At 43.9% G+C, this 24978-nt stretch overlaps 1 protein-coding gene across 2 annotated transcripts in view; it reads right to left on the reverse strand.

Moving 5' to 3' along the window:
• STK11 (serine/threonine kinase 11) overlaps positions 1–24978 on the reverse strand; it is a 183437-nt gene that overhangs the window by 31704 nt on the left and 126755 nt on the right. The gene's annotated exons all lie outside the window — the stretch shown is intronic.

Consider the following 24978-nt stretch of genomic DNA (forward strand, 5'->3'; position numbering starts at 1 on the left):
GCCACCCAGTGTTCTAAGGGCCCCCCCCAGCTCTGCCATCCACCCAGTGTTCTAAGGGCCCTCCCAGCTCTGCCCCCCAGTGTTCTAAGGGCCCTCTCGGCTCTGTCATCCAGTGTTCTAAGGGCCCCGCCCCAGCTCTGCCACCCTGTGTTCTAAGGGCCCCACCCAGCTCCATGACTTATGGCTCTACCTTTAATGATCACAACTACCATGCTTCCTGTCCTTTCCATGTAATTATCCTGGAGGGAACTTCTTTCACTAGCACCCAAGTCTCCTGCTCTGCACTTACTCCCCAGTTTAAGCAAAGGCCCATGGAAACTAAGGTTTCATATTCTTTCTATTGTCTATAACCCTGGGTTTTATTGCTTGAAAATCCTGAGGCCTCTGGGTGGGACAATTCATCTTTTACAATATGACCTGCCTCAAAAGCAAGAGAGCTGTCATGGAGACAGAGCTGGAGGTGGGGAGTGGGGAGGACAGGGGGTGCGAGACCCCAAGACCAGAGTCCCTTGCAGGCTGCTCTTCTGCAGCATGAACGGCCATCCCAGACACCATCGAGGCAGTGGGGTACTGACACGGTAGAAGCGGCCCTAAACAGGTCATCGAAGACTGGATCACACATCCCAGCTTCCACACCCATAACTTGCCAGGCCAAGGGACCCTGAGCAAGTCTGACGCTCTCCTAGCTTCATTTGTCTTGTCTATAAAATGGGTAGAACAAATGCTATGTTCCCAAGGCAGAGTAACCTGGTGATGCTTGCTGTAAGCTAGTAAAGTGGGTTCCCAATTGTTCTTGGCAACTTATTACTTGGTGACCCATATGTGACACGCTGAGAAGGTTTTTCAGATGATTACAAATCATACCATTTATAGTATGTCCTTTTCTCTTCCCACTATACAATTATTGAAAGCATGACTTATGTGTGGCATAGTAGAGATGGGCAGACTGGCAGTCAGAGGAACCTGGGTTCAAGTGCTGCCTGTGAGATCTCGGGTGATTTACTTCTCTGGGGTTTAATTTCCTCATCTGTAAAATGAGGGGGTTGAAACTGATGACCTTTGAGTTCTCTTCTATGCTTTTATGAGTATTCACTAGCCCCATTTGGTGGAAGAGGAAACTGAGGCTTATGGGGGAAGCGACTTACCTAAGGTCATGCCAAAAATTTCTAAGCCACCTTTCAGCCAGAGTAATTAATTTCTCTGCTCATGGAAGCTCTGGGATTCATTAAGGGAAAAAAAATCCATAGATATAGTGACACAGATCCATACAGATACCATCCATTACCTACCCCACAAGCTTGTTATGAGCCAAGTGCAAAGGGCTCCAGAAATAGGGGCTCTTATGAGGACGCTGATGCCAGCAGCCCTTTCTGGGAAAGGAAATAAGAGGAGAGAAGCAGAAGAGCCGGCTTCATCAGCTCAGCCCTCCCCAGGCTCAATGAATGAAAACAAAGAGTTTAACACTGAAGATAGGCTTTCTGTGCCCGTCACTGCAGCCCACACTGGTGCCTCATCCATTACAATTGCCACTCTCCTGCCTCTCCATTAAGGGCTGCACGTTGCTGAAGACCAGCAGCCCCCACCCGTCCCTGCTGTGGCTGCCTGCGGCCGAGCTGCTGCTTGGGGATGGACGTCGGCTGGCCCCCACCCACCTCCTGCTTTCTCCCCAGTCACCCTCCTTGAAGATTCCATCTCCTCTCAACACAAAAGCTGTTCAAAATAGGACCTCTTCTTACATAAAGGGCTTCAACATGGCCTGATTCACCAGCTTCAAAGCACACGTCGGCTTGCACGTAAGGACTCGTCTGCTATAAAAAGCCACCTTAGTAAATACTCGACACCCTTTATTTTTAGTTTCAGGCTTTTTAATGCTCCCAATCTTCCTGCTCTCCCCTGGTTCCCCTCCCAAACACGCGTCAGGGAAAGAGAAGGAAAAGACGCAAAACCTGGAAGCTTTTGTTTTGCTTTTCAATGTGGCGGGGCAATCTGCCTGCTTGAGGGGGAGGGCTATGGATCAGTCCATGGTGCTGATTTATGGGGGGGGCTCCCCTCCCCCAGTACCTTCTGCTGCTGGCTTCCACAGAATCAGGGAACTGCAGGGTGAGGAGGGGGCTTTAGAGACTGTTTATTCTGTTGTTAGGGGGAACAGAAACCTGGAGAGGAAGGAAGGGTGTGCAGAGGAGTCAGGCTTGAACCCAAGGATTCCTCGCTCCCTGGTCAGTGACCTCCTGGACACTGTGCCAGGCACAGGACTGTGTTCATTTTTCATTTGCAGGGTAGGACCAAGCCTGGAACCTCGTGGTAGACACGGAGGTGAGTTTCTCAGCTCTCCTGGCTCCAAGGCCAACTACTCCACAAGTGGAGATTGAAGAGAAGTTACTTGACTGAGGCATAAGGTCATAGAAGAGCTGGGACTCTAACCCAGGTCTAGACGGAATCACAAAATGTTGGGCCTGAAAAGACCTCAGAGAGTATAACATCCAAGCTCCTCACATTAGAGATGAGGAATCTAAGCCCCCCAGAGACACAAGGCCAAAGCTAGAACTCTTCTCCCAAGGGCCAGTACGCATTTCTCCCTGCCCCCTCCAATTTCCGGAGGGCTTCCTTGCGCTGTCCCAGATATACTGAGCTCTCTGCTTCCTCTTCTCGGATGATGTGGGCTCCTACCATAGGGCCACCCACCACTCCTGCGGTCTGGGCAAGTCAGACCTGCCATCTCTTCTTTCCAAGAGGTGAATCCTCTGATCCAGTCCTCCTTGAAGCACAGCTCCTTAATACAGCGTCATGACAAACGACCTCTGTACAAATACTTTCAGTGACAGGAAACTCACCTCCCCTTTAAATGTCCTTTTAGCCTGAGTACTTTATACCTCTGATTAATGTTAAGATTTGAGATTCACTGACTACAATTTACTTACTTATTTTTTTTAGGCCATTGGGGTTAAGTGACTTGCCCAGGGTCACACAGCTAGTGTCAAGTGTTTGGTCTGAGGCCGGCTTTGAACTCAGGTCCTCTTGACTTCAGGGACTGCGCCACCTAGCTGTCCCCACTGACTACAATTTAAATGAAAAGAACTACAACTACAACAAAACAAAACTAGACACTACCCTAATCATAACGATCAAGCATGGCCCTGAAGAAGAGTTGGGAAGATGGGCTTGTCTCCCTTCTGTGGTGGGGTGATGGCCTATGGGTACAGAATGCTGCATACACTGTCAGAACAGGTGTGTACCGCCAGAGGCAGCCAATCTATCAGTCAAGATTGGGGAACTTGTGAAAATATTTTTTTTCCTCTTTCTTTCTGGCTAGGGAGGGAAGAGGAATGTATTGGGAAATGAAGGTAATAGAAAACAAGTTACTTAGGAGAATTTTTTATAAAAAGGGTCAGTATGAATGAAAAGTACATGTATGTGCACACCCACACATCTGGTCCTTTCTCCATGCTAATGATCCACTCTTCACCATGGTGTGGAGATGACCCTGGGACCTCAAAGGCACAAGCTGGAGGTCTCCTTATAGGGACCAGCCCAGCTAAAAATGATCATGGATGCTTTACGTTTACCAGATGCTTTTGCTCCACACTCAAAACCCCGTGCCGCACGCAAGGCTGGGGTTATTTTCCCCTTTTCCAGTCGTGGGTGGCAAGGTTCAGATGGATTGGTGTACTTCCCAAGGTCACACAGTAATTAAACGACAGAGCCCAGGTGAGAACTTGGGGTCTCCTCACACAGTGACCCCCAATGCCTTGTCCATCACACCTGTGAAATCCATCCAGAACAACTCACAAAGCCCCTGGCCCGCCCGTGTGTGTGGGTGTGTGCGTGGGGGCTGTATTCTATGTTGATGACGCCATCTCCACACAGAAGAAATCATGGAGGCCTGAAATTTTACACACACACACACACACACACACACACACACACACACACACACACACACACACACACGAGCTCCCACCTCTGCTTGTGACTCATTCCCTATTCTCACTGCTCAATTGATCAAAACCATTTGCAAGTTATTTTAATGGAATCTTTTCCTGTTGGAGGCCTGCAGAGCTGAGCAGCTCCAGCACTGCCAGGGGGCTGGCTGAGGAGGCAGGATAAACGATTCCCACAGCAAGGTGCCCCTTAATTTTGGTTTATTCACCAAGCCGCAAGGCACCCCTGACAGTCTGCTCTCCTTCCTGGGAGGGGAGGTTTAATCATTAATATTCTCCACCCCACACAGGCTCTTCCTAGCCCTCTGACAATGGTCTCTCCTGCCCCAGGAGGGTGGCAGGGCAGCAGCTTCTCCTGTAAAAGGAGGCCAGAGTCTTCTTCCGTTGGCTCAATTACTCGTTTGGGTACCAGTGACTATATCACTGGCCAGCCCTCCACTCCAACTGCAATCCTGGGGATCCTCTATTATTTCAGTACAATTACTACTGTTACTACCAGCTGCCATTTATACAGCATCTTAAGTTTTGCAAAGTACTTTACAAATATCATCTCATTTGACCTTCACAGCAACTCTGGAGGTACATGTTATTATTATTCCCATTTACAGATGAGGAAACTGAGGAAGGCAGAAGTGAAGTGATCTGCTCAGGGTCTACATAGCTAGTAAGTGTCTGAGGGCATATTTGAACTCAGGTCTTCCTGACTCCAGGCCCAGCAATCTATCCACTGCACCAGGTGCTGCGGCTATTAACTCAGTGACTCAGTTTCTCGAGCTCTTTAAATTTTACAAGAGACCTTTCTCACAACAGCTGTAAAGCAGCAGGGACAAATATTATTATTCTATTTACCAGGAGATAAAATGAATACTCAGGTAAGGTTAAATGACTTAAGGTCAGTGGACACAGGTACAAATTCTGCCTCTTTTGATGTCCACTATCCATGTGACCTTAGGCAACTCACTTCACCTTCCTCAATCTCAGATTTCTCATTTGTAAAACCAGAGGGTTCAATTCAATGGCTTCTGAGGTCCATCCAGCTCCAGGCCTATGCTGTTATGATTTAAAGCCAGAAGCGTCCTTACAGAGAATTCAAGCCAATTCCCTCATTAAAAAGGAAACAAAACAAAAAAAAAAGATCAGTCTGAGGCCGAGAGAGATTACATCACTTTCCCAGGGTCACACAGCTGGAGTTCCACCGGTAGTCTGAATTCAAGACTCCTTACTTGATGAATCCAGCACCCACATCTATACCTGTAGATTGTGCGCCCCGGGAGGGTAGGGATTGTCATTTGTCGCTTTCTGTATCTCCAGTGCTTAGCACGGCGCCTGGCACACAGCAGGTACTTAATCAATGTTGTCTGATAAAATACTAGGTCTGTGTGCTGCTACTCTCTTCCCTTGGTTTGCTACAGGACTTGTTAGTCATTGCCCTTTCTCTGCCCTTGACTTTGGTGCTGGTGAAATAGGTGGAAAGGGTGCATTATCAACCAATCAGCATTGATTAAGCAACTATAATGAAGTCTTGGAGGAGGCGGAGGGTATAAAAATGAAAAAAACAAAACAAAACAAAAAAAAAAACCAACAAGCAAAAAAAAAACAAACAGTCCCAGCCCTACTGGGGAAAATAACACATACATGTATTAGCACTGCAGGCTTATCCAAGCCCACGTAGCTAGGAAGCGGTACAGCAGGGCCTCAAATGCCCGGGAGACCCCCTGGAGCTTGTCAGGCTGACAGGCCATCTCAGCACATGAAGCTTCTGGGCCTCCTCACGGAAAAAGCACCCCTGCAATCCCAGTGTGCTAATGACAGAGCAGCTCACAGGCCACTGAGTCCCCTATTCGCTGCTTCCTACCTGTGTGACCACGGGCAGATCACAACCTCTCTGCATGGACCTCAGTTTCCTCATTGTGAAACAGAAAAAAACACAAAATTTCTTGAGCTTTCTGTGGTAAGGAAAGGCTCTAGAAACTGACAAGGTCAGAGAAATTCAGGCTGCGATTTTGTAAATGAGAAGACGGAGGTCCAGAAGTTAAGAGGTCGACCTCAGGCCACAGAGTGAATAAGAAGCAAAACTAGGACAAAAAACAAAAACAAAAAAAAGGTCAGGTCTCTTCACTTCAAGTTCAGGGTTCTTGACTGCCTGTCCCCCCAACTCCTGCTGCTCAGGTGATGAAGGACAGGTGGCACCTGCTGGATCAGAAGGTTAGAAGATGGGGAGCAATATGGATGGACAAGGAGGTAAAAAAATTAATTCGGTATATTTATTTACTCATTTTGCTTGGACGGACCTGCGATTTCATCGAATCGGGAAACTCCTGCAGAGCAAACACAGATTAGCAACTGGCTTGCAATTTATACTGTGAGAGATCTGCCAAGGGCATGGAGAGGTTAAATCACTTGTCCAGGATCGTCTAACCATTATGTGTTAGAGGCAAGACTTGGAACTGAGGATGTTCCTCCATCCATTAGGCCATGTAATCCCAGGCTGTAGCACAGTGGTTAGAGCACTAGGCCTGGAGTCACAGGGATCTGAGTTCAAATCCTTTTTAGACACTTACTAGACATGCGACACTGGGCAAGTCACTTAACCTCTTTGCCTCATTTTTCTCATTTGTAAAATGAGCTGGAGAAGAAGATAACAAACTACTAAAAAGTATCTCTGCCAAGAAAACCTCAAATGGGGTCAGGAAGAGTCAGACATGACTGAGCAACAACAATTCACAGAGGCAGAAAGCTCAATAATAGCTAATAATTTTGCTATATAATAGCTAACAATAAGACAATAGCTATTTAAATGCTATAAATTAAATTAATCCAAAAATAGAAACAAAACACTATAAATAGCATTTATGTAGTGATTTAAGGTTTGCAAAGAGTTTTGAAAATATCTCATTTTAACCTCATTGAACATTCCTGGGAGGTGAGTGCCAATTACTATCTCCCTTTGTTACAGATGAGGAAACTGAGGCAGACAGAGGTCAAGTGAAGGTGCCCAGGGTCATATAGCTAGTAAATGTTTGAGACCAGATTTGGAGTTAGATCTCAGCTGACTCTAGGGCCAGGATGCTATCTGTGTTGCCACTCAGAGTGGATGGTGCTGGTGTTTTTCTACCCCGTGGTGAGACCTCCTCTGTTGTTACTATTATGTTCAATTTAGGGCCCAACATTTTAGGAAGGACACTGATAAACTCTAGTTTATCAGCAGGAAATGGAATCCAAGGAGAGAGACTTGAAGTCGTGGCATATGAGGATCACAGATGATGAAAGTGCTGGGGATGTTTAGAATGAAGACCATAATACTTAGAGGGCACACAAGCACTTTCTTCAAATATCTGAAGGATGTCATGGGGAAGGAATCACAGACTTTCAGTGCTGAAAGAAGCCTCAAGAGACCAGTCAGTCCAAGTTCCATGGGGGCAAGAATCCCCTCGATGACAACATGGCAGAAGACAAGGAGGCGTTCCAGCCCCCGGACAAAAGCCTGGCATGAAGCTAGGATGGAGTAGTGACAATGGAATTCAACAATTCTGCCATTGGGAGCTGTAAGCTCCCTGAGGGCAGGCACGATTTCAATTTTGTTTTTATCACTGTATTCTCAGGATGGAGCACTGTGCCTAGGCACACAGGAGAAGCTCAACAGGATCTCATTTGATTCACAAACAACCCAAGCAAGCTAAGTACTACAGGTATCACGAAGGAAACAAGAGGAAACAGGATCACAGGTTAAGTGGCTTGCCTATAGTCTTACCATAAGTGCCAGTGTTAGTATCTGAAGCCAGGTCAATCTCAATTCCAAATCTATTTATGCCACACAAGAAGAAGAAACTGGTAGTGAAAGAAAAATGACTGGGAACTTTGGGAGGAAACAACTACACCATCATAAGATTCATTACAGAAAAGAGGAAAGACAAGCAGTGTGACATTTGTATCTTAGGTGTCCACTCTTTCCTTTTTAAAAAAACTGAACCTTTGTCTTTCAACAGCCCTGACCCCCTTCTCCTGTGTTTTTTTTTTTTTTTTTTTTTTTTTTAACAATTTTAACTGGATGCTCTAGCAAAAAATCTTATAGGGCAAAGTAGGCAAGGAGGGATAGAAGTTCTCAAGAATGAAATCCAAATAAGGGGGAAAAAAATCATTTCAGTCAAGAAGAAAAGGGAGATGTGTTTAAAGAGAAAGTATCTTAAGGTATTCTTGTTGAAGGGATAGACAGATTAGGGCTTAACAAGGAACCAGCTGAATTGCCAGAACCAAAGAGTTATCATCAACTCTTAGATGTCTACTTAGGAAGGTCTTCAGTAGAGTACCCCAGCCAGGGATTTGTGCTGAGCCCATTGGTGGTTTACATTTTTATCAATGACTTGGATTAATGCATAATTTAAATTAATTAAATTTGCAGATGAAACAAAATGGTTGGGATAGCCAACATATTGAACGGCTATGTCCAGATTCAAAAGTCTTAAGAGGTTTAAGCATTCTAGAAAGCAATTTGGAATTAAGAGTAATCAAAATGTCTATACTCTTTGATCTAGAAATCCAAATACTAGATATATAACATATATAGTATTATATTTTCCTTTCTTGTTTAAGATAGTATGTCCCCTTTACACTAACATTTATAGCAGCATTTTTTTCTAGTAGCAAAGAACCAGAAATAAAGTAGATGACCATTGATTAGACAATAGCCAACAAACCCATGTGGTACATGATTATAATGGACTATTTCACTCTAAGAAAAGATGAATATGAAGAATACCAATAAGCATGGGAAAACTTATATGAACTGATACAAAGTGAAGTAAGCAAAACCAGGAAAACAATAAACACAATGCCAACAATGTATATAGGAAAAGCAACTCCCGTAACCCCACAATGGACCACAACAGTCTAATTATAATGGGTGAGCTTGAACTTAAAGAACAGAAGAGAAAATGTACCTCCTCTCTTTGCAGAAGTGGGAGAACACTGGTTGATATGTTCATTCACTTCAATAAGCCACTTTCCCATTCTCATTTTTAGTCTTTGCTCTAAGCCATAGTTCCTCCAGTGGGGGAGGGATATAATGTTGAATTAAGAGAAGAAAGGGAAGGAGATGAAGATAAAAATGAAGACAGCAATGACAAAGATGATGAAAAATAATCTTTACAGACTAGAATGTTAGGTTTTATCTAAAAAGACAACATATAATGAGAATAAATTGAAAGTCTTACCCTTTGGGGGAAGAAAAAAATCAGCTTCTCAATTGAGTTCAAGATGGGAGAGGCATGATGACACAGCAGTAGTCTGAGAAAGAACTTGGGGTTTTAGTGGATTGCAAGTTCAATGATCCAGCAGTAGGATATGCAAGCCAAGAAAGCTAATGCAACCTTAGGCTGTATTAGGAAAAACAGTATACGGGACTAGGAAAAGCATTCTGTTTTGGTCAGATCCCATTTGGAATAATATATTCAGTTCTGGGGACCACTGATAAGTTGGGGAACACTTCCCAAGCAGAGGAAGGTGAAGAACTTCAAGATGGTGTTCTTATGAATACTGGCTGGAAAAATGAATGATGGGAAAAGCCACCAACCTACATTTAAGGAGGTGTCATATGGAAGAGGGACTGGGCTTGTTCTGTTGAACCTGAGATAAAAGAAGTAGGGGTGACAGGCAAAAATTGACATAAAGTAAAACTTCCCAACTCTTAGAACTATCCCAAAGTGAAAAGGGACACGTCAGGAAGCAGTGGGTTCCCTCTCACTGGCGGTCTTCAAGCCTGGATGAGTATGTGCTGGGTATACCATGGATCTATTAGAGCTGGAAGAGGCCTTCCAGGCCATCTGATCCAAATCCTTCATTTTATAGATGAATAAATTGAATTCAGAGGTGTGAAAGGATTTGCCCAAGGTCACAGAATAAGTAGGGGAGTCAGGATTATAGAATCACAGAACTGTGGCCCGGAGGCACGAGATATGTTAGCAAGGTTGTTGTTTTAGTCATTTTCAGTCATGTCTGATTCTTCACGACTCCATTTGGGGTTTTCTTGGTAAAGACGCTGGAGTAGTTTTCCATTTCCTTCTCCAGCTCATTTTACAGATGAGGAAATTGAGGCAAACAGGGTGAAGTGACTTGACACAGCTAATAAGTGTCTGAGGCTGGATCTGAACTCAGGCTTTCCTGACTCCAGGCCCAGGGCTCTATCCACTGTGCCACCTAGCTGCCCCCATGTTAACAATGAGGGACTTCAATTATCCACACACATCTGCTAGAATTTTCTCTCCACCAAAAGGAGAGCAGCTAATGGTGAACCACTGGAGTATTCAACATTGGATCTCATTCTCCTTAATAAAGGAAAATCAGTGGCTGGGGTGGAAATGATGAGAACCCTGGGAAGAATGTGATCACTCCATTCTAGAGTCTATGATAGAGGAGAGGAAATTTGAACAGTCTGAAATGTGCCCTAGGAATTTTTTTGGGAAAAAAATATTTCAGTGGGTTCAGAGAAAAGGATAAGCATGATCTCAAGTTTCTGGGTAAGTCAGATCAAGGATGAGAGATGTTCAAAGAAGAAATTCTGAATGAAGATACAAAGGAAAACAATTCCAGTGATGGTGAAAAACAGGATTAGTCTGAAGAGATCAATGTGAATATAAAGGGAACTCATACCACCTAAAAGATTTAAGAAAATGTATGGAATACGGAAGCAAGCTGAAGTAACAAAAGAGGAACAGAAGAATGTAAAAGTAGTGTCAGGAATGCTAAAGCTCAAAATAAGCTGAGCAAGGCCAGGAAAGGTAAACACAACAAAAAGAACTTTCTTAAAGCTGTATCGGGAGGAAAGGAGGTACAGAGAAAGGATAGGAGCTTTGCTTGGGGTGGATGGGATAATGGTAACTGACAAGAGAGGGGAAAACTGCTCAATTCTTAGTTTAGCTGTTTTCTCTTCAAAGGAGAATGACTTTTCCACCGGAGGTGACAGAACAAAAATGACTAACAAACTCCTTGAAAGGGTGCTTGGGCAGTGGGAAAGGCAGCTGGTAAAACTGTGGAAAAGATGAGAGCAACAAAGGGAGAGAAGGGCTTCTATGGTAAGGGAAGAGAACCCCATTCCATCCTAACCTGCATCTCCTGCTTTAAAGGTAAGGGGAGAAGATGCCAGTCCACTGGGCTGTTTTCTGCCTTTGTAGTGGGAGAGGGCACTGAATCTCCTGCCTGGTCGGGAGTCTCCTGCTGGAAGAGCCATCCTATCGAAGTTGGGGTTTCTTGATTCAGGGGGATGGGGAGTAAATAACACCATTCCTACAGAAGCAAGTACTGCTCCCCAGACTAGAACTGTCTGGGACCCAGAGGACCATCCACCCTGAGGACAAATCCATATGGACATTGAAAAATCAATCTAAACTCTTTCCTCAAGGATTAACAAACCTGGTCATGCCCTCCCCATCCTAGTGATTCTGGGCCTTCCCAGCCCCTCCCCCATCACACAAATCCCACCCCCACTCCCCATCTTGCTCCTCTCCATGGTCCATGATAAACCCACCCACCTGTTCCACTGTGCTCTCTGAAGGCTGGCTCCAGAAACAACAACTTTGCCTTCATCTTCGATTTTTTCCTCTCCCACTTCTCCCATTTTCTGAATCTCACTGATGACACAGACTCCCTCCCATGCTGCATTTTCACTTAAGCTTCCTAACTCTGGCAGAGGGCAGGGGAGTTGGAATACTCCTTCTGCCCCACTCTGACTTCCCAGCTTCTCCCCCCACACCACCTTCATTCAGTGAACTCTACTCCTCTGAGGTTTCAGTCCACCACATCTGTCTCTCAATCACCCTCTTGTCCTTGATAGCCTCATCTTTCTAGGTTTTTGGGACACCGCTGACTCCTTGTTCTCTTCCTATGTGACCTTGACTCAGGTTTCTTTGCTGGATCTTCATCCACGTCACGCTCACAGGACTCTCTCCTGGGCCCTCTTCTCTTCTCCCTCTAGACTACCTCCTTTGGTGCTATCAGCTCCCAAGGACTTAATGACCATCTTTATGCTGATGATTCTCAGATCTACCTATCTTGCCCTAACCTCTCTGCTGACCTCCACTCTTGCATCTCCAACTGTCTAATGGACATGTGGAACTGGACATCCTGGAGACAACTTAAACTTAGCATCCCCCAAAATGAACTCATCTTTCCCTCTAAGCCCCCCTCCCTCCCAAACTTCCCTATTGCTGTCCAGGGCAGCACCTACCTCAAAGTTTCTCAGCCTCCCAACCTAGATGTCATCAAACCTAGGCGTTATCCTTGACTCCACACTCTCATAGCCAATCTGCTGCCAAGGCCTGTCAACCTCACCTTTGCAATATGACCCCTTCTCCCTTCTGCCACTGCTATCTCTCTGGTGTAGGCCCTCAATCACCTCACAACTGGTCTATTACAGGTGCACTGGCTAGTCTGTCTGCCTCAAGTCTCTCTCCACTGCAGTCCAGCCTCCATTCAGCTGCTGAAGTAATCTTCATGAAGTGCAGGTCTATGTCTTCCTTCTATGAGGATGAACTCCAGTGGTTCCTTATCACTTCTTGAATATAAAATCCTTAGTTTGGCATTCAAAGCCCTTCAACAACCTGTGACCACAATCTCTCCTACCCCCCCCCCAAATCTTCTTACACCTTATACAAACCACAAACTCTTTATTTGGTTCAGTGTCATTAGCTACTTTGTTTTTCCACAAACAAAACACTCCATCTCTAAGCTCTAGCCATTTCCCCGGGGTTTTCCCTCATGCCTACAATGTTCTCCCTCCTTATCTCTGCCTACTGTCTTCCCTGGTTTCCTCCAAATCTCAGCAAAAATCTCACCATCCTTAGGAAGCCTTTCCCAATCCCTCTTAATTCTAGTACCTTCCCTCTAGTAATGATTTCCCGTTTCACTTGTACGTAACTTGTTTATACCTATTTGTTTGCTTGTCGTCTCTTTGATTACAGTGTGAGCTCCTTGAAGGCAGGCAATGTCTTTAGCCTTTCTCTGTACCCTCAGCACTCAGCGCATTGCCTGGCATAGAGCAGACACTTATAATAAATGCTCATTGGCTAACTCACTGAAAATCTGATAGCTGTTGTTCAGAAACCTCTGGGCCACTCCTCTCCTCCCTTCAATGAATTCAGTGCCCTGCTCACAGACTTTCTCTCCTCCCCCACTCCTGCCTACATATGAGGAGGGAATAAGCAGTTATATGGTGCCTACTGTGCTAAGTGCTTTTTACAATTGCTACCTCATTTGATTCTCACAACAACTCTGCAAAGTAGGTGCTATTATTAGTCCTGTTTTACAGTTGAGGACACAGAGACATTTAAATGACTTGTCCAAGGTCACACACGGCTATTAAGTGTCTGAGGTCAGTTGCGAACTCAGGTCTTCCTGACTAGGCCCAAGGCTTTGTCCACTGCAAAGCCAGCTGTCTCTGTCATCTGTCATGCTAGTGGACTTCAACATACATACTGACACTCCCTCAAATACTTTATCTTCACAGTTCCCCAATTTACTCTTTTCATACGACCTTTTTCTCTATCTCAACACTGCAACACAAAGATGGTCCTCGTCTTGATTTGCCATAACTCACATGTACTGCTTCCATATTCACGAATTCTGAAATTCCTGTACTGGGATCACAATCTACTGTCATGCCACCTCTCCCTCCCCAAACCCTGTTCTTCTCTGTCACCATGATCTCCTGTCCCTCCATCCCTGTGTCCTCTCCCAGGTCACCACCTCAGCACTGGCTTCACTTTCCTCCTTTCCCCATCTTGATCCCTTGGTGAACCAGCTCATGACACTGTTCTCTTTAGTCCCTTGTCCCCTTCACTGTATGGTCTATTCATCTTGCTCAGCCAAGGCTCCAGCCTTGGATCACTCTCACCATCTGCTGTTTTTATTCCTACACACATGCTACTGAAGGAAATTGGAGAAAAATCACACAACTGTTTTGGCTGGGTCTACAATAAATTTCTGTTGCATAACCGAAACTGGGCCCTCACTGCAGGAAGGTAATCTTTTGACACCTTCCTAATTAACCCACGCTCCACAGTGGCTCTTCCACTGTGTCATTACTAGAATGGCTGGTTCATGCAGAGGTAGTATCAGCCAGCACCAGGTAGGAGTGCATCTCTTAGATCCCTTCCATCTTTTCTACTGTCTTTCTATGCCAAATCTCTGAGTATAATCAATTCTCAAGTACCTGCATTCAGGGAAGAGAGGAGTAGTAAACTCTCCACAGCGGCTCTCCCAAACCTTTTCATCCATCCTCAAACCTCCCAAGGCTCTCCCTTCCTCAACCTTCTTAGGCGAGAATCTCACCCCATATTTTCCAGAAAAACAAAAACAAAAAAAAAACCCGAGGTCATTCTGCTGAAAGCTCCCTCTTTTCCCTCCATATCACCCAGATGCTCTGTCACAATCTATTCCATTACCCCATGTCACATGAAGAGGTGGCGCTTCTATATGCACTTCTCCAGCAGACTGTCCCCTGTTATCCCCACTTCAATCTCTCCCTGTCTATTGGCTGCTTCCATACTGCCTACAAACCTGCCCGTGTATTTTGCTGATGTTCATTCATGACTCCATTTGGGGTGGTCTTGGCAGAGATACTGGAGTGGTTTTCCATTTCCTTCTTCAGCTCATTTTACAGAGGAGGAAACCGAGGCAAGCAACTCATATAGCTAGTAAGAGTCTGAGGCCATATTTGAACTCAGGACTCTAGGGCCAGTGCTCTATCCATTGTACCACCTAGTTGCTTTGGGCATATATAGCTCCTACCCTTTCCAGTGTTATTTTATACTACTCCCTTTTATGCATAGTCCATTTCCATCAAGCTGGCCTCCACAACTTTGGGTCGGGTCTCCCCTAAATCTAGAATGCACTTCCTCTTACTCTCTTCCTTTTAGAATCCTGGATCTCTCTTCTTAGCATGTCAGGTGCCACTTCCTGTATCAAGGTTCTCCTGGAGCCTCTAGTTAAAATTACTTTAAAATTTTGCATTTGCTTATGTATACATAAGCTCCCCAAGAGAATGTAAGCTTCTTGAGGACAGGGACTATTTTTTATATTTCTCTTTGTATCCCAGAGCCTAACATGGCGCATTCATGTACCAGGTATTTAATGCTTGCTGAATAGGATAGCTGTAATGATTAGGTACTCCTTCCTTTCACTGATCCTAAATCTACCTCCTTGAAACATATCCTTTTTTTTCCCCCTTGTTCTACCTTCTAGGTGCTATCAAAATTCTTTTTATAAGACAGTTCTTCAAATATCCGAAGACAGCTACCATCACATTTTCCCTCTCCTCCATGTTAAATATTCCTAGCTCCTTCAAATGGGCCTTAGAAAAATTTGAGTACCTGTACCATCCTAGATGTCTTCCTTAGGGCTTGTTCAGCCTGTTCACAGAGAAAGGAGAAGCAGAAGGTATAGGGAGACAGAGGGTGGCTTAATTAAGTGCTGCCTAAAAATAGAATCAGTTACCTTAAGATGAGAAAAATTAGACTCAGGGCTGGGCCAGTAGAGGCCACACAGTCTACCCCCCTCATTTTACAGATGAGGAAAATGAGAGCAGAGAGGTGAGGGTCACATAGCTATTAAATATCTAAGATAAGATTTATATTCACATCTCACCAACTCCAACTCTGGTATCCTATGTGCCATGCTGGCTCTCATTCTCCACGCCTTAAAGGGAGTATCCTTATCAGAATGGTTGATTCATGCAGAGGTTGGACTGTGTCAGATAGCATCAGCTAGGAATTGGATTCGAGCATCTCTTAGATCCCTTCCAACTCTCTGATTGTGTTTGTATGCCAAACCTCCCTGTATAATCAGTTCTCAAGTACTTGCATTCAGGGAAGAGAGGAGTAATAATATTCTGCAAATGATGTCTACTGGGCTGTAGGATACATTAGATGTTGCTAGGAAGTGAATTTACATTCCTACTTGTATTTCACTTGGGCTGATATACTTATTTTATATTTCCTAAGTATTTCCCAAGAATCCTGGGTGGAGGCAGGGGGAAACCAGTATGGGATTAAAAACCTGTCACAGACATAATATATAAATAGAAAGCTGAGGACTTCTGTAAGCCAAGTAAAAAAGAAGGCATTGTCATTTGTGTTACTCCCTAACCAGTTTATATTTCAGGTTCTCTTGGTACAAATTTTACAAAGCTCCTTCACACGCATTTCATATAATCCTTACAAGGAAGGCACTAGTTATTTACCCCATTTCAAATATGGGGAAAATGAGATAGAGCTTAGAAGATAAGCTCCTTGAGGATAGGAACAAATGTGGGTTTTTTGTATGAGAAAAAGAGGAGAGGGAGGGCAGGGGAGGGGAAGGAGGAACTAGTTAATGGACTATAGTCATAAGTCATGGGACTCAGAACAGAATAGAACCTTAGATCATCTAGGCCAACCATCTCATTTTACAGATAAGGAAAGTGAGGCCATGACAGTTAGTGATTTGACCAAAGTCACATAAGAGATACACAGCACAGATCTGAGTTCAGGTTCTTGAGCTTCAAATTCAGTGTTCTTTCCACTACTAAACTATTATTTTTAGATTAGGCTTTCTTAATTTTTTTTATTTTCACATTATATTCATTCCTGGACTTTCTCTGTACTGAAACCCATCCACAGATCCTTTCCTTTAAAAAGATAAAGACTGTTAAAACTGACACATCACAATGGCATTTGCAACATTATGCTCTGTAGCTCCCTCCCTACCTCTTAAGGTAAAGGTAGGTGTATTTTCTTGTCTTCTCCAGGGCCAAAAGTGGTTATTAAATATAGTTTTCAGCTTTTAGTGATTTTTCCAATTACACTGTCAGAGTCACTGTGTATATTATTTTCCTGGTTCTATCTTCACTCCACATTAGTTTATAGGCGTCATCGCATGTTTCTCTCACTCTTAACATTCATCAGTTCGGCTGGACTCTGAGCTCGTTGAGAGCAGACATTGCTTTTTTGCCATTCTTTGTAGTCCCAGAACTTAACACAATCTCTGGCACATAGTAGGTGCTGGATAAATACTAGTTGATTGATTTCTTACAGTGCAACAAAATTCTACTACATTAAAATACCAGAATTCGTTCAAAGAAGAGCACCCACTCTTTTCACAGTTTTGTGGCGTTATTTTATTATGATTAAGACTTCTTTCTTTGACGTCTTCCCATCTCTGGGCATCTCTGGATCAAAGGGTTAGAATTTATAGTCAGTGGATAACAAGCTCCAAATCCCAAAGCATTATAGAATAGCTATCAGAAATTTGGAGAAAGGTATAACTGGGAAAGAGCGACATTTTTCATGATTCAAAATTGTTGGACCAATTCCTAACTCCACCAACCACGTATCAGTGTCTGTCTTCCTACAACCTTCCAACATTGACTATTTCTATTTTTTGTCATCTTTGCCAATTTTCTAGGTGTGAAGTAAAACCTTAGTGTTGTTTTAAGTGGATGCTGCCTAATTAAAACTGAGGTTTCCTGACTTCCAGTTGGGACGACTTCCTCAGTAGCATACTGCCTCCTTTTATGAGTATGATAGTATCAAGGGCTTCCTCCTCCCACCATATTTCTCACTTTCTGCCCTTCTAATTGGCAGCCAATGAGCTCTGATACGTACCAGAGCTGAGGATCAAGGGGAACTTGGAGTTTGTGAACCAAAGGGCATATCATCATTGCCACCAACCCAACCCAGAAAGCCTGTGGTAGCCATTTTCGATGGCATCTAGTTAGATTAGAGTGTCTAATGGGGTTAGTGGATAGAGGGTTCCAAATCCCAAAGAGCAACATGGACTCCAGAATGGCCAGCAGAAATCAAGGGAAAGGTATAAAACTGAGAAAAGAAGAGTATTTAATGGAAGCCAAAAGCCTCTATTCCAGGGTAAGGTAAGCTATCTAATTAAAGGAAACCTTCCTCCAAAGAACTCATCCTACAATATGTTGTGGACGGATGTAAATGATCATAACACTGAAAACAAGAAGGGAGCCTTAGTGATCCAGTCAAAAACCTTCTTTATAGATGAGGAAAATAGAAACAATTTGCTCAAGTTCCCATAGAGTCTAAGTAGCAGTTCCCTGACACCAGATTTAGGGATCATGCTAGGCTAGAGACTACTCCAATTCAATCCCAAGTCTCTGATGTGGGCTCCAACCCTTTGCACTCATTTTGTAATTGAATCACTCTTGGATCTGCTATTTGTTTCCCCAAGTTGACATCTGCCTAGGAGTGGCTCATAAACATCATCCCTGGGGAGATTCTTTAGCCAGGTTCATTATCTCCTGAGTCAGCAATGAGGTATCATGCTTTACAAATCAGTCTCTCCAATTGGTTCAGGGTGAATAAGTTTACTGGAGGTGGCGTGTTTTGTTTTTTTTTTAACCACATGAACAGACAAAATTGAGTTCCTAACCCTAGAAAGCTGAGGACAAGACCCTGAAGCCAAAGTAGGAAGCTCAAATTAAGCAGACAGTTTCCATACTAACCTCATTATTGAGCAGCATCGGCATTTTGAGGGTTTTTGGGGGACGGGGGTGGGGGCCCCGACATGAAGGGAAAAGCTGTGTGGGAAGAGGAGGGATGATGACGTACAGGCTGATGAGCGCTCACCAAATGACTAGTCTGGCAACCACTGAAACTTGTAGAACCAAGCAAACACAACTGCTAGGGGAAGCAGCTTCCTGGGATCACAGGAATTAGATCTAGAAAGGGGTTGTTGAAACCGTCTTTGTACCTCATATTAAGGCCAGGGAGGAAAAGTGACATCCACGTGGAGCTAGGGAGAATGTGGCTGTTTATACATTGTCTCCTCCACCAGAATGTGAGCTCCTTGAAGGCAGTAATGGTGTTTTTGCTTTTGTGTCCCCAGCACTTAGCACAGTGTCAGTCAGGCACATAGTAAGTGCTTAATAAATGCTTGCAGGCTTACAAACTTGATGCCTCAATTGGTTTATCCTTTTCATTCATCTCTGAGAGATTTTGGTCATAGCAGCAGAAACTGGTGGGCAAAGGAAGGACTGACATACAGACTAAAGAATTTAGTTTGTTTCTCTCCCCACCCCACCCCCTAAAGCTCAGGAAGGAATCAACAGGGGAAAGAGTAGGTACAAAGAAGACGGATTTTTACTTTAATTTCAAGAGATCATAGATTTAGAGCTGAAATATCTAATTCTTTAATTTTGTGTATTATAAAAATGAGGTCCAGAGAGATAAAAGGGACTTGCTCAAGGTCTCATGGGTAATAAGCAGTGGACCTGGGATTTGAACCCAAGTTCTGACCCCAAATTTTCCCCTTATAACACGGTGTCTCTTGGTTTTATCAGGTTTGCAGGAGGGCATGAAAGCTAAAAATTGCCTCAATTTCTTTCTCTTCTTATCCTTGTGGTAAGAGAGGGAAGAGGCAGCATGAAAATGATACTTATGGATTCCAAACATTCTTTCCATTTCCTACATGTCTGTCACTCCTTCCTGTGGAATTTCTGTTTTGCTCTTTCGGTCAATTCCCTTGTCCCTCAGTCTTGTTTTTCAAAAATTGAGAGGGGAGAAAAATCACATAAGAAGGAAATTTCCTCTTTTGGGAGGCTAGGGAAAGAAAAAAGCCTGAATAGATTCTTTCTGCCATTGGTCTCACCTTTCTTGGGATGTCAACTTTCTGAAAAAGGATCACATCCTCCTATAGTCTGTGGATACAGCCCTACTGCTTCTCTGTATGACAGCACACAGCATAAATTAGGAGTTATTGTAGGAGGTGACCTTGTCTTTAAGTCAGGGATGCTACAGAGGGCATTCTTGTCTAAGTATCAGCTGGACTATATAATCTCTTAAGACCCTTTCAGCTTTGAGATTCTATGACCCAGGGAGGCATGACACTATCTATAGAGAAATGCTAAAACTAGATTGTATTTGGATGGAAAAGGGGCAGGGGCAAGTTGGACCAAGAAGTGATGTTGGCTCTCTGCTGCAAGCTCACAGATATACAGTCAGTTCTGTTCTAATACTGCACTAGGTAAAGCTGAGCAATAAAACCACAGGATCTATGGGGGAAATGGGATTAAGGGCAAAATGCTCAAAAGCTTCATCAGTGACATCAAAAAACAAAAAAAGATGGGAATCTAATAAAAATGCTGTAGCACAATTTTATACATGTTAAATGGGCCAGAAATACATAAATACTCCAACAGACAGAGGCCCAGTCTGCAGCTTAGGGCTATGGTGCTTCCATGGGGGAAAGGGGTAAGGGTGATGTGGACCAGCTCTCTCTGTGCACAGCTCTGACTGCACCACGAAACATGCAAGATGGTACTTTATACCTTGACAAAGAACTAAAGTTTACTTGTGGACGCTGGGGAAGGACTACAGCTTGACAGTTATTGTGAAATGGTGCCATTTTCTGTATTTTCACTGTTTCTTATGGAAGAAATCATGCAGAAACAAACTTGAAATTCGTGTTATGCTCAAAATGTTCCTTAATAAATCAATCATGTTGGAACAAATTCACATTTTTGAAACACATGTTACAGCAGAACTGACTGTATCTTAAGACTTCTGTACCTTCAAGTTGTATTTTATCTGTTTTCCTTCAGTTCGCTACTAAATTATAGCATGAAGAATGAGAAGGAAAAAACCATAGGAAATAGAGGCCCTGAACGAGGAGGGGACCCAAGGCTTCAAAACCAGTGAGCAACACAGCCAGCATCCACACTTGTAAAATCTTTTGTGAAAGTGTCACCTCTGTCCCGGGTGAGCTAAAGCAAAAGTCTCTGTCTAGACCTAGGCCCATAGATGAGGAAATAGCAGCAGTCCAGGGTCTAGGGTCACAACCGTTGGAGAGAGAAGGGCCATCAACCTAAAAGACTATTAAAGAGTGAAGAAATTCCAAGAACAGTGATTGGGGCCATGGATGTTGTCCCCATTTTTGTTTGTTTCTGAAGGGCTTAGTTGTAATTTAAACTTCCAGGAGGCAAGGTGGTACCCATCTAGCTTATGAGTGTGATCTCTGGGGTCTTGAGGGTGGATGTGCCAATCATTCATCTCCACACACAGAGTGGTCTATACCATTTTATAATACTGAATTGAAGAAACACCATTACAGAAAAAAAAACCCATTAATTCTTAACACTGGAGTACAGAAAGGCTTTCCAGGGGCCTGGAAAGTATAAGGAAATGGTAGACAGCCCATATCATAGGAGGTCCATGGTAAGGTGGGCAGGGTGGATGCCAGCATTGTGAGGAATTAGTCAGTTTTGGAACATCTGGCTCTGACTGGAGTGGTGCCACTCAGGCAAGGGGCACCTCACAAAAGCAAATTTCTTTCTTGTAAAAAGAACATAATCCAAGCACCCCAAAATGAAGCCCTCATTTGCCTTTCTCCCTGGCATTACAGGGAATGCCGTTTCTAGTCCATTCCTCAAATACCTGAAACATTGACTGTCAACAAAAATAACACTTTCTTCAGACTGTAGTAACCATGAATATATCTTAAAGAGGGGCTAGGAATAGTAAGAAAAGAAAAAAACAACAACAATTGTTATGTCTTTCAACTTATTGCTTGAAGTGCTGTTTGAGAAAGCTCCTGGCATCCTGTCAAACATCCTGGCCAGCATGCTTACTCGAGTGACTGGTCTATTTAAAACAAACAAACAAAAATACTCAACAAAATTTGAAAAGAAAAAGTGGCGTCACTATGGAAAGAAACCCTTATGTCGGTGGGCAGGTAGGGGTCAACAGAACAGAAGACCCTTGCCCTCCCTTAGCCGCTCTGCTCGTCTGGTGACACTCGAACCCCGGGCTGACCACATGGCACAAGCTGTTCCCCCTCTCTACTGGGCTTCCATGGGAGCTTGTGCAACTATTCTAAGCCTCTGACTTCTCTCTCTTTAGACTGTGGTCTGGTGGCTGAACTTCCTCTCCAGAAAATTCTGAGTGTTCACTCTTCTGTTCTGCTCTCTCCTCTCTAAGCCCTGTCTCAGAGGTCTCCTGGTCACCTAGGAAATGCACAGGGAAGCAAAAAGGACAAGTTGGTTAGAAAGGAAATGGTTTTCCCAGACAGTGGCATGATGGGCTCTGAGCACCTGTGGCCTCTGGTGATCGGGCTAATGGGGTAAAGATGACACTCAATGGTCTTTTCACATCTTTGTACTCCTACACTGAGTTCCCAGGATCATATGGGCTTGGCTCCAGTCCACCTGTTAATAGCACTCCTTTCTCCTATTTCAGGGAGGATATACTCCTGCAGAAGCAGGAAGAGAGGGGGAAGACAGGTAATTTGAATAATTCATCTTTTATCCAGAGAAGGGCATTAAATGGATTTGAATGACCTCTTGGGAAAGTTTAAATTTATTTCTCAATGCTGAGTCTCTCTACCAATTACAATGAGCTACATTAATTTAGTAATCAGTTTGTATTCATCTTAGCCAAACTTCAAATGGTTATGCTCCCTTAAAAATTTTTATCTATCACGAAGGATTTCTCCATCTTTACTCTATTAAAAAAAATTAATTCTATGCACATTTTCCCAGCTACCAGCTTAAAACTTGATGCACTGCCTTCATTAATAGCAGAGCACTCTCTGGAAACCATGAAAACCACTGTGCTTCTGAGAGAGGCAGAATTCTAGCCTTCAAGTTAAAACTATGTCAGCATCCCTATCAATGATTCACACAGACCCCAGGTTCTTACCTAAGCATTCCAGATTTTACTCTGCTAGCTATCCAGAGAGCAATCGGAGAGAAAAGAATTGAGTTGCTGCAGAGCACGACTAGAGTCTAATTGAAATCTTCTGAGAATACTTCAAAAGGCCCATAATACATTTCATCAGGGTTGGGACTCTCCCTGCCAAGGCAGAGCCTGATACCTCTATGCCTCAAGTGAGCTGATTCCATGAATCCCTATGACCAATCATTGCCTGTGGGCCAACCTTATGATCAGCCTCCCACGCCCATCCAGGCTGCTCCTCAAATGACCAATACAGCCTGTCCCCAGGTTCAAAATGGGTAGAACCTGATTAAGCTTATGTGTTCTGCTAGAATCCAGGTTCACTTCCATACTGCCGTGAAACAACAGAGGAAGACTTTAGTTAAGCTTCTAGGAAATTCAGGACACTGTTATTACAACCACTATTAATCTGATAGATGTCTTCCAAGGAACAGCCTAAAGACAGAAGGACATCAGCAGGTTGGCTGCAGGGTAAATTTTGACTACAGCTCTCAAAAACCCATCCCTAAGTTGCAGAGCGTTACAATCCATGGATTATCTGTGATAAACAGAGATCCATGAAATATTATTGATAATTACTAATGTCTCTGAAGTGGCCCTAGGTACTTCTAGGCCAAGTCAGTGAAACACAAGCTCTGGTAGGAGAAAGGCAAGACTCTGAGTCTAGCCCAGGGAGGGGCCATGGGATTGCCATGAAAAGTCAGAGAGGCTCATCACCACACACTGGTCAAAAGGTGCTGAATTCTTTGACCCCAGCAACTCTAGCAGGTCATTAGCTTCAGGAGTGGTATGATCTGCAGTGGCAGGAGAACCTTGCAGACAACAACTACAGATCCCTGAAGTGATAGTAAACGTTATCTATTGCTTTTTAAGGTTTATAAAGCATTTTGTACATAACCACTCTGTGAAAAGGGGAGTGGAAGGAGTCAGAGGACCAGAGTTAGAATCCTACCTATGAGGGACACTGACTGATCTCAGGTAAGTCACTTAACCTCCCTGGGCCTCAGTTTCCTCAATGACAAAATAAAAAGGCTGCATAGTCTCTAAGGAACTGTCTAACTCTAACTCTATGATCCTATGACCCTTTTCACACCTGACTCAACTTATGCTCAGAGAGACAAAGGGACTTGCCCAGGGTCACGCAGAATGTAAGCATTGATTCTAGGTCTTCTGACTCAAATCTCAGGACTCTTTCCAGAATACAGTGTCACCCCCCGACACTAACCAGGAAGGTATCAGCAGGACTCTGAGACCAGTCATTTGTCTATTACCTTTCCAAGTACTGAAAGTGGGTCCCAACTGATATATCCTCATTAACCAGGAAATGTGACAATGTGAATGATACCTCCCCTCTCCCTTCCCTTGGGTCACAAGGGCTTCCTGGGTGGGAAGCGGCCAGAAATTCACACTGCGGCCTCTATTTGTCTAGAAACAACATCTGAACCTGGTAATTCCAAAAAGAAACTCTTGGGACAGTTTCTCTGCAGTTGCAAATTCTTCTTCACTGTTCATCACTGAGGGAAGGCAGGTGACTGGTTGGGAAGGAAGCAGTTCTGGAATAAGCTTGGTGATCCATGAATGATCAATTCTGGGGTAAGGCAGCTGATAAGTTAGCAGTCTTCTGAAATATTAATTTATTTCCATTTCCCCCACGATCCTATGATTCTTCCTTACCTATCAGAGAGGATTCAAACGGGGAAAGGAGAAGAGTTGCTTGTGTGCATGCATGTGTGTGTGTTTTTGTGAAAAGTGGTGAGAAAATGTCAGAGAGAGGAAATTCTATAGAAATTAAGGCAGGGCTTGACTAAAAAGCCAAACAGAAAACTACCAAGACGACTCAAAAGATAACTGCCAATTCCTCATAAATGTATGTGTGTAGGGGTGCTCTCTGAATCGTGAAGACAAACTTGGCTTCATGCCCCTGAGTCGGGCTGACAAAACTGGCTGAGGACTGAAGTGTACCGTACAACTGGGTCCCTTAGGAGTCAGCAATGCCTGGCAAACTCCTCTTGGACAAAGGTCTTCTCTGACTTCATTGGCCGTTATGGAAACCAAGGGGGGCCAGCAGGTTCCCTGTGCCTTAAACAGGAAAGTCCACGTGACTGAGGGCCCAAAGACTATACAATCTGCCAGTTATTAACCAGAAAAGTCGTTCACAAAAGCTGCCTTATCCTAGGCAACTGCAAAAGCATGGGGATGGCTACCCACTATACCAGCTAAGAGGAATGGCCCTTAAATCTGATTATCCTAACAATGAACAGCTGGGGATACTTATCTTGTGCTTACTGTTTACAAAGTACTTTATATCCAATGCCTCA

This window comes from Vombatus ursinus, unplaced genomic scaffold, assembly GCF_900497805.2.
Source record: "Vombatus ursinus unplaced genomic scaffold, bare-nosed wombat genome assembly UNPS02009918.1, whole genome shotgun sequence".
In the NCBI taxonomy this organism is placed as follows: Eukaryota; Metazoa; Chordata; class Mammalia; order Diprotodontia; family Vombatidae; genus Vombatus; species Vombatus ursinus.